The sequence below is a fragment of the Marmota marmota genome, unplaced genomic scaffold (assembly GCF_001458135.2).
Source record: "Marmota marmota marmota unplaced genomic scaffold, marMar, whole genome shotgun sequence".
NCBI lineage: Eukaryota > Metazoa > Chordata > Mammalia > Rodentia > Sciuridae > Marmota > Marmota marmota.
In genome coordinates this window covers 19,022,042-19,033,287 of record NW_025999932.1, presented here as the reverse complement: position 1 = coordinate 19,033,287, position 11,246 = coordinate 19,022,042, and the positions used below count along the sequence as shown (strand labels likewise).

Below are 11,246 nucleotides of genomic sequence, written 5' to 3'. Positions count from 1 at the left end.
TAAATTATAAATAAATGTACTTTAATAAGTATAGGAAATATCCTTATCAGTTTGCACCATTTTATGGTTAATTAATATAATAAATTTTGGCTAATTAATAGATACATAATAAATACTATATATATAAACATGTAAATTTGGTTAATTAATAACATTTGGCTAGAGTATACTAGAAAAAAAAGTCACCATTCCACCTTACTCTAAAAGACAATTTTATCTTTCCCTCACTATACATCTCTCTCTCTCTCTCTCTCTCTCTCTCTCTCTCTCTCTCTCTCTTCCTGCAATATAACATGTCTTTGTAAATAATCCATAGACTTTCTTGAAACACATTTTTAATTTATTAACTGTAGACAGACATATCATTAATATTATGAGACAGAATTAGGTTAATATACAAGAAAATGCTTCAAGAAAACCTTACAATATGAAAGATTCAGATATTAGATATAATATTAATGATAATAGACAAAATGTGTTCAAATTATTACATTTTAAATATTTAGCTAACTTTCAACTTTCACCCTTTTTTTAACAAACATTAAAATACTATGTGAAGTTGACTGGGATGTGGCTCAGTGGTAGAGTGCTTGCCTAGCACATGTGAATCACTGGGTTTTATCCTCAGAACTATGGAATATAAATAAATAAAATAAAAGTGTTAAAAAATACAATATGAATAGCATTAAGGTAAGCATAGGAGATACAAGGCTGTAATATCTATGCTTACAAATAATTCCAGTTTACTGAACCGTTTTTCCATTTTGTGCTGTCTTTTTAAAACTAATATATTGCATTTTAAGAAAGGAAACATCTTGAGCACTCAGTGGGGCAAGGCATATTATGTATGCACTGAGTGCATCTGGCAGCAAAACCATTAAAATCATATATAGCTGGTGAATCAAACTGTGATAATCAGTCTGCATATGATTGCCTATTGTAGGTTATTTGTGGATTCTTCTGCTAAGGAGATGCATGTTTTTTGTCTTACTAAAAGTTCAACCTGGAATATGTTCCATATTAAGTGGCCATAAACTAATCAGCACCAAATGAAAAATGATACTCCCAATTATCAGCCTTTTTACTGAATAAATATTATGTTGAGAAAGTGGAAGTGATACAACTAACCTTAGCTATTATGCATTATGCAGCATGAAAAATGATGCTTATACTATTTTGCAGAATGTGAAATATCTTGTTTCAAATACATGGGAATTACTTATAGCTTCAATTTTTTTTATAGTTTAGGAAATTAAAACTATACCTATTCAAACACTTTATGTTTAAAAACATTTTACCCTACATCTAAAAATAACATTTTCTTGATAATTAACATCAGTTTTTTGTATTATATTTATAAAACTCCTACTATTATAAATAAATTAGGGCTTTTAAACTGCGTTATTTTTATTTTTGTATGGGTAAATTCCCAAATGTTATAAAATTGACCTTCCTAAGAGATGTGTACAGAGTGGAACTTCTTTTGTGTGGACCTGTATTTAGTAGTATCTTTGCCCTTTTCCCATTGGATGCCAGTACCACTGCCTTCTTTAGTATCATGTCCACAGTGTGCTATTCAGACATTGCCAAATGTCCTTTAGGGGTCAAAGTCACCCCTCATTGAGAACCACTGAGTTGGAACATAAAAAGAATCTTTCTTCTTCAATGTCTGCAGAAACACTCTCAGGAACACTTTTTTTTTCTCCCCATTTAAAAAAAATTGTTCTACTTAGTTATACATGACAGCAGAATGTATTCCACTTCATTGTACACCAATAGAGCACAACATTTTAATTCTCTGGTTGTACATGATGTAGAGTCACAATATTCGTGCTATCTTATATGTACCTAAGGTAATGATGTCCATCTCATTCCACCATCTTTCCTGCCACATGCCCCCTCCCCTCACCACCTCCTTCCCTTTGCCCAATCCAAAGTTCCCCCATTCTTCCCATGCCCCCTGCCCCTTATGGATCAGCATTCACTAATCAGAGAAAACATTCAACCTTTGGTTTTCTGAGATTGTCTTACTTTTCTTAGCATGGTATTCTCCAACTCTATCTATTTACCTGCAAATGCCACAATTTTGTTCTCTTTAATGCTGAGTAATGTTCAATTGTGTATATGTACCACAGTTTCTTTATCCATTCATCTATTGCTAGGTGTCTAGGTTGGTGCACAGTTTGGTTAATACAAATTGAGCTACTAGAAACATTGATGTGGCTGTATCACTGTAGTATGCAGATTTTAAGTCTTTGGGGTATAGACTGAGGAGTCGGATAGCTGAGACAAATGATGGTTCTATTTTAAGTTTTCTGAGGAATCTCTATATTGCTTTCCAAAGTGTTTCTACCAATTTGAAGTTTCACCAGCAATGTATGGGTGTACCTTTTCCCCCACATTGCCAACACTTATCATTGCTTGTGTTCTTGATAACTTCCATTCTGACTGGAGTGAGATGAAATCTTAGAGTAGTTTTGATTTGCCTTTCTCTAATTACTAGAGATGTTTAACATTTTTTCATATATTTGTTGCTCACTTGTTCATCTTTTTCTGAGAAGTGTCTGCCCAGTTCCTTAGCCCATTTATTGATTGGGTTGTTTGTTTTTTGAGTGTTAAGTTTTTTGAGTTTTTTATGTATCCTGGAGATTAGCGCTCTATCTTATGTGCATATGGTAAATATGTTCTCCCACTCTTTAAGCTCTCACTTCAAATCATTGCGTGTTTCTCTGGCTGAGAAGAAGCTTTTTAGTTTAAATTCATCCCATTTATGGATTCTTGATTTTACTTCTTGCACTTTAGGAACATTCTTAAGATATTGTGCATTTGTATACATGCTGGGAGATACCAGAATGAATTTGACAAACTGCAGTTGTCTACAGGAAAGGATGACTACATTCATAAAGCTGAAATACATACCACAAACAACAATACTCCATCAGCTCACTGTTAGGATGAACTATCCTAAGAGTGGAGAGAGCTTCCACCTCTCTTCTAGCCCCATGAAAAGTATGACCACATGCTACTATAAAAAAATGAAATGGAAATGCCATGCATTTACTGAAGAAAAAAAAAACAGAAATACAAAACCAGCACCAACTGATTCTTACTACAGAAGCTCTTTATTACTAGAAATAAACAGGAGAACAGCTCTTTTTTTTTTTTGCTATTTCTCTGTGTAGATGTTAAGTTACAAAACACTATTATCCCAGAAGCTGTGGAAGCCAATCCTGGTTTAGAAGCATTAATAAAACAGCATTGCACAAAAGTGGACAAAAGTGCAAGATTTACCTGAAGAGAAAGAAAGAGAGAGAGAAAGAAAGTAAGTTAGTTAATTTTCCAAACACTTTACCATCCACAAGTTCGCTTATCCAGCAAACACTGACCAAAGTCTCAGAATGTGCTAGGAACTTGGGTCTCAGAAAAGAAAGGCCTGTCCCTGCCTCAAGGATATACCAATCTTTCTAAATTGGGGGTGAAGGAGGTGGAGCTTGGTGGACACATCACCAGAATCAGTTCATTAAAAGCAGAGGCTGCCCCTTCCTTAAAAGATTAATGGATATACTGAAATTCTCACTGAATTTCCCATGAAAATACCTTTACACTGAAACATTCCTCACTTACTAGAAGGCAAAAATGAAGCTACTTTATTCTGCTGAGTACTTCTAGAAAGGGCAAGTGTCACATGATACTGTGAGGTGTGTAATTACACTATCTCACAACTTTTGAAGTCAGTTAACTTTCTTTTAGGTAATGGAGACAATTAGGAATGAGACACTTTGCAATCAAGAGTGGTTGACCATTCCTGTGTCTAGATCACATGTAGCCAGTACCATCCAATCAGAGATAACCAGAATGATATTTTCAATTAAATTCTTCATTCTATTTTTCCCTCTGCTATTTGCAATGTGCTTCTGTCTCAGCTGTTCCAGGTTTCTCTGCACATTCAAGTGGCCTTCAAGGTCTTCCATAGAGTTAACTAATGATGCCCAGCTTCCTGTAGTTCTGGGCTTGACCAGACATTCTGGAGTTGCCACTCTTTCAGGGTATACACTGGCAATGAGAGGTAGGCAAAAAATATTCTACCCATCAACATAAAGAGGTGGCACAAAAAATTCAATTTGGTTAACCTGCAGCCCATTATATGCTCCTGCATCTCTGGAGAACCAGTGGTGACCTCATTTGGTGGTGGCTTGTTGAAGTTAAGCCACACCTGCACCACTAAGGCACAAACTGTGCTTGCAGAAGAGGATCTGGGAGGCCTTGCAAAGCTCATGGAGCTCAGCACCTGCAGGCAATCTGGCCTCCATCTCCCCAACACCAGACTCTTCCAGACCCTACTCTACCAGATCAGACTCCTTGCACCTGACTCTCCCAGCTCTATTCTTAATGACGCCTGGAAATATACCATGCCTGCTTCCTCTGCGCCCTCCTAGGCCTCCTCCCACCTCCCTGCCTTGGTCTTCCTGGAGTTTCCACAGAAGCCTAAGAAGCACACTTGGTCATGGGGTAGAATCAGGAAGCAATGATTTAAATGACTTCTGATTTCCGCAACATAAAATGGATGCAAGAAAAAATTAAATTTGTTGTCATCAGGATAGGAGAAGGAGACTGGGAATCATAAAATTAACTTTATATTGACTCACAAAGGAAAAAGAACATTTTAAAAGTTAAAAAAAATAGAAGTCTATTTTGATTAAAGCATTTTAGGAAATGGTGTTTCAAAGAAAAAAAACAAACAGAAGTCACAAGTGAAAAATTTTGATATTTTCAACTGTAGTTTTTAAAATTTATTTTACAAATTATATGTAACAGATGCAAAGTAATGTTTATGGTACATAAAACAAATGAATATATAAAATATCAAATACAAAATTTAAAGGAAAAAATCACAAGCAGATTAAGAATGGCAAAATGACTACACAGGTAATTTGTACAATAATAATTCATGCTTAATTAAATAGCATTCAAGAGACACATTAAAATATGTTCAACATAACTAGTAATCTGAAAATAAAAAATTGAAACAAAATATTTATTAGTATCAAAATTAACAAATCTGAAATTACTAAATATTGAAAAAATATGTGGCATGACAAGAAATGGTATGCCTTGTTGTTTGGAGTTTGTGTTGGTCAACTACCTGTTGTTGTGAAAAATACCTGAGAAAAGCAAATTAAAGGTGAAAAGATTTATTTTGGCTTATCGGTTCAGAGGTTATGTCCAATATGATTGGACAACCTCCCCCTTTGAAACCTTATCCCCTGCCTTATTTAGTGAAGAACATTCCATCAAAACCCCTTTGTGTTCCCCCCCATAAAAATAAAGAGATTCCAGGTGCATGCTCTCTTGCCTTCCAGCATGGAAAAAGGACCCTTGATCTGAGAAATTCATGTCCTTGTGTTGCATGATTTAATGTTGCAGTCAGCTCCTTTGAACCCAGCTCACTTGTCAGCTCAAGTTGCTGGTGAAACACTACAATATCATAAAATATTATCTATAAAGTACTTAGAATTTAAGTAATTATTAATATGTCCAACACTATCAATAAAATTGTTATCAATGTAAATATTATATTTATTATTTGGTATTATAAACAAACTGAAAAAAATCATTTTAAAGAGTATATTGCTTACCTTATTATTTCTAATTTCTAGAAATACTTTTATACTTCTCTTCCTCAACTATACATGCTTTGTCTCATTACAATCTTTCTACCTAACTCATGTTTAAACTAGAAATCTAGGTAATATCTTTGAGGATGCTGTTTCTCTCAACACTCAGTCCAACTTTTAGCACATCCTATAAAGCCTGCTTTCTATGGTCTAACCTGTGCCCCCAACTTTCTCACTTTTACTGCATCAACCATAATTAAACTACCACCTACTTTCATCTGAAATTCTGAAATAGCTTTCCTGTTTACATACCGGTTGCCTATAAGAGGTTTACAAGGCATCCAAGAGATGTAAAAAAGCAGTAATAAAACTTGTCATTTATTTTATGATAATACTTCTCTAAATGTTTCATATAGAAATCTAGTCCCTGCAGATAATCTGTGAATTATCCTGCCTTTTGTTCAGATAAATTTGAAAATATCTTCATCATTCTCTCTACTTTTAAGGATTCAAAGTACTTGTAAATTTTTAAAAAACTGTTTATTTTATGTAGTACCATTTAACATCTGATAGAAGAAAAAAATTTTTAGGAAATGTTGCCCCTGTGTTCTTCATTTTTCAACCTGGACCACAATAAATTATTTTTTTTTTGTAAAAAATTACTAGTATATTATTAGTATACATAATAGTGGGATTCATTGTTATATATTTGTACATGCAAATAAATGTTTCTTAATGAATCAGGATTCTGCCAAATTCATGCCTATGGTCACATGATCTTTATGTTATCATACACATCTATTTACCTCATAGTGTATATTATCCAATATCTACATTATCAATTTTGTCAATGATCAGTTTTGGAAGTCATTTTTTTAATTATTAAAATGAGCAAAACTTATAAATTAAAAGATACTCTTTTATGCAGATACATGTAAATACATGAATGCATATGCATATAGTCTGTGTTATGTGTATATATGTGTGTATATAATGTGTGTATGAACATAATTTTTAAAATATTAGTGTAAATCACAGGATAATTTTATGAATATTTAGTTGTTGGAAACATTGTTTTAGTTTATTCTCATAAAAATATTTAGTCTTTTAAAATGGATCTTCCTGAAATACATAAAGTATCTGAATATATTTTATGAAATGATAATTGACATTGTTTTTCCTATATGAGCTTTAATATTTATGTTAGATAAGAAGTATCACTTAGAATTAATATTTACTGAAAGCAGAATTAATATTTACTGAAATCATATAATTTTCTTCTTTAAAATCATGTTTCCTGTATATATCTTTACTCACTGAAACATGAAAACCAAATTAATGAATTCATCATTGGAAATTAAGACTTATAAACTGCAAGGTACACTGAAATGATGGTAACATTATGTTGACCTATTGTTAGGTAAGTTGTCATACATAAGTTTATTATTACTGTAAATAATTTATAGTGTCAACTTATGGTGATAATATTACATTAACTAGCTTATAATAAATGACTGTGATTCATTCATAAAACTAGTCATTGTAAAGACCTTATATAAATGTCAAATTTGATCCATAGATCAAGAATTATAGACCTGTTGTTATTAATGGTCATAATCAGTAAATGTGGTATCTATTAAATGGAGACTTAACAGAAAGTGAGAAACCATTTTGAAGAAGAAAAAAAAACTAATGAATCCATCAATTATATATTTGGATAAATCCTGAGTGAAGGAGTAGAAAATAAAAAAGGGAAAAGTAAAACCTAATAGAGCCATTGTCACAGTTAGACTGGTCACAATGATGGCCACCTCTATTGCCACTGACACTCATATTGCCATTTTCAGAAACTAGAAAAAAAAACAACAACAAACTGGCCCACCGTTCCTCTTGCCTTTATTCTACCACTGATACTATCCCTTGAAAGATCCCAGGACATGGAATCTGGTAAATGTAATTTGGAGTCTTCTTGTTCCAATATTAGTGAGACAATGGTAGAGCAGGTGTGGAGACTGACAGATACCTATCACTGTCTAGTACAGTGGTAGGAAAAATAATGACTAAACTTCCTTGAATAAATTTGCTTCCTTGGGAATTTAATCTGCCTTTAAACTGACTGTTTAGAATCTCAGCCCATATTATAAATATTTTATTCTGTGCTTAATTTAAGTAACTACCTATCCACCTAAATATAGTAGTTAAAAAATAGACAAAGTCCATTAGATATGTTTTCTCTATAAGAACCATAATAAACATACAAGGTTGAAATAACTTTTAAATTACCTTGTATTGTGGATACAAAATTGACCAACTTGGACATTATAGAATTGTGTTGAGGAAAACTGAACACTTTGAGAGTTGGTAGTATATACTGAGTTTTCCCTTTTATACCAGGGATAGCAATGTATAGACTGTAATATGAATTTCTTCTTTAATTTATACAACTATTCCATTAATACATGACTCAAGCTTATATAACTGTTTAATTTTATATTTTTACTGGTGCATTACAATTGTACATAATGGTGAAATTCATTGTTTCATACACACACACACACACATATACACATAGAAAAATATAACAATAGAATTTGGCCAATATTATTTTCCAGCATTTCCATTTTCCCCCTTCTCCCCTCTCTTCTGTCCCTTTCCTCTTGTGATCTTACTTTTATTTCCATGAAATTGTGTTTTTATCCACATCCTCTCCAGAACTTGTTATTTGTATTCTTGGAAATTGCTGCTATAACTGAAAGGAGAGGAAATCTCAGTGTGGTTGATTTGTGTTTTCATAATTTACTAAAGATGTTAAATCAACTGTGAGTCTTTTGCATTTCTCTTTTTGAGAAGTGTTTTTAGTTCATTTACTCATTCATTTTCTGGATCATTATCATTAGTAATTTGGTGTTGAAGTGTTTTGAGATTTTTCCATATTATGAATATTAATTTATCAGAAGAACAGATTATAGAATTGTGTTGTGGCTAATTTGTGTATGGTAGAAGGTATATCATCTCTTGGCTGGATTTCTCTCAGCAGCAGCAGATTCTCTACTCTGGGAACTTGAAGGACACCAGTAAATTCCCAGTAATTTACAGAATAGTGGGAAAAACAATAGTAACAACAAATCAAACAATAAATGGCATTAAAATTAAAACTCAAGTGCCTACAATGAGATCCATGAACTAATTACCACAAAAATAAGAATGATGTGGTCAGAAATTTTCCAAAAGAAGAAACTATAAATAACCATAAACCAGATCCAGTATTAAAAAAAACAGTAGGTTTACTACACCTTCCATAGTACTAGTAACTGCAACTACATGAATGGTGTGGGCAAAAGTTATATAAACCAGTTAGTTCCAGAGGACAGAAAAAATAAAGCTCATTAAGAGAAAAGAAAATGTAATAGAATGGAAAAAGAATATTTAGAATGTTTAAAATGCAGCTAGGAGAAAGCAGAAGACATCTATGATAGATATGAACAGGGAGGAGAAAATGAATTAAAAAATAAACAAATAAAGATACAGAGAACAAAAGAATTTGGCTACTAGAGGGAGAAGAAAGGAGAGAAATAGAAGAATACAAAAACAAAATAAAGTAAAACAAAACTAAAATTTAAAAAAAAAATTACCCTGAATAAATAAGACAAAGACAAATAGCAATCATTAAAAATGCTACATATGTGAAAAAAGAAAAGTGTATATATATGTGTGTGTCACACACATATGTCAACAAACCAGTGAACTCAGCAAAAACATCTCTCCCAAAAGAAAAGGGGTGTTCTTAATTAAAAAAGAATTGTCTTCACTGAAGTGTTCAAAACTATTGAGAATGATGAATTACAACTGTCTTTGTGACTATTCTTTCCATTTCTTCTCAGAATATGTACCAAGAAAAAGAAAGAGAGAGAGAGAGAGAGAGAGAGAGAGAGAGAGAGAGAGAGAGAGAAAGAGAGAAAGAGCAAGCTAGAGATTGTGAAACTTTTTCTCTTTTTGTGTTGCTCACTGAGCTATTAGCTAAAGTGGTCTAAAGCTGAAGCTAGTTGAAATAGCTTTCAACTTCCCTTCTCACCAGTACAAAGCAGGATGGAATGGGAAGTAATGTTGAATGGAGTTTTGTCCAGAGACCAGATAGATGCACTCCGGGGTTGGGGCTGCAGCAGAGTTCTAAGTGGGAATTTTCAGTGGCTGAGACTTACCTCTAGTCAGGTTTTAGAGATTTTGCTGGTTCATATCTGCTCTGGAGGGTTTAGATCAATCCACCACTAGGGCTAGGCAGATAGCAATCTCTGTTGGGAGTCTGGATCTCAGGATCCTCCCCAGAATTCTACTTTCAAGGCAGGACAGCAAATACTCCAAACTGGTCTCACACACTCTGTTGCCCACAAATATGACCTTTTCAGCTTTGGTCCCTGGGTGTGATAATACCTACCTGTTCAGTTTTTTGACTTTCTTCAGCTGGTCATGTGAGCCTTCAGACACAAAGAGAAAGTGAGTTGTGCTCCCATCCATAATCTCTGACGCCAATCACTCTGGGTAAAACTTTTCTGTGCCTGTTTCACTCCCATTCTGCTAGGTACCCTAGGCCATGTGGTAGGTGCTAAACTGGACAGTATGACAGTATTTTCTGTGATCTCTCAGAGACTCAGAGCAGCAGGCTGCAGCATGGCATCCTTAAGACATTCCAGGCCTCAGCTCTCCACTTGCCATGTAAGAAATCCAAAGCACCAGGTCACTGTGAAGCCTCTGGATCAGCCAAGTTCAGGCTGCTTTTCTGTTTACAGATTTTTCCATGTTTCTTTCTCTGTGTTATCCCTCCCATTTGCTGTTGCCACAGCTGGATTGCTTCTGATATACACTTTCTTGTTATTTGTTCAATGCACCTGAATTTCTGACCTTCTAAGAGCCTCTGATTCCCTGATATTGAATTTCAGTGAGTTCCCACTTTCATCTACCCTGCCGTAAAGGAGTACTCCCACTGCTTGACTCCCAAGCCATAGAGCAACTGGAAATGCAGCCTTATTTTAATCTGCCATTTTGAATCTCCTATATAATTGTTAGTAAGAGTCAGGGTTTGACACATAACCCATAGAAATTACGCACATCAAAAACTATATCTCATTGCCTATACACTAGGTCAATGCATAACAACAGCACCTAAGTTTTCTTTGTTCTCACTGAACTTTAATCAGTTATCCAATTCTTTCTTTCCATATAATGTTGTTAGATCTGTGCCACTGATTTATGTCTGACCCCAAATAACATCCCCCATCACCCTCTTGTTTGCTTCTACTCAGTTTTCTTTATGCAGACTGTTTTCATTATGTTCTTACATCAAATATCATGTTTTATATTACTATTTTTTTTCAGCATAAGCAAGATCAACAATTCTCAAAGGAATGGAATTTCATTACACATATATCCTTTGGGAATGAGATGTGTGCATATTAAATTCTCATTTTAAACAAATTACTGAATAAATAGACTAAAAAGAAAATTTATTAAAATTAGAATTCATAAAATCTTTATTCTAACAAAAACAATGTATTTATTCTTGAGGATAGATGTATCTCTTCCTTTAATAATTACCTGTTGAAAATGAAACTGAAAGTGTTTGTCAATTACAGTTTT

The 11,246-nt window shown here is 33.7% G+C and overlaps 1 long non-coding RNA gene across 1 annotated transcript in view; it reads right to left on the bottom strand.

Annotated features, from left to right (window-relative positions):
• Window positions 1-3,164: 3,164 nt before the first annotated feature.
• The window catches only part of LOC125615980, an 11,588-nt gene continuing 3,506 nt past the window's right edge, over window positions 3,165-11,246 (bottom strand). The window contains exons 2-3 of the long non-coding RNA XR_007346579.1: window positions 10,048-10,087; window positions 3,165-3,291 (exon numbers count right to left, since the gene is read on the bottom strand). This is a non-coding gene — a long non-coding RNA (uncharacterized LOC125615980). The remainder of the gene's footprint in view (window positions 3,292-10,047; window positions 10,088-11,246) is intronic.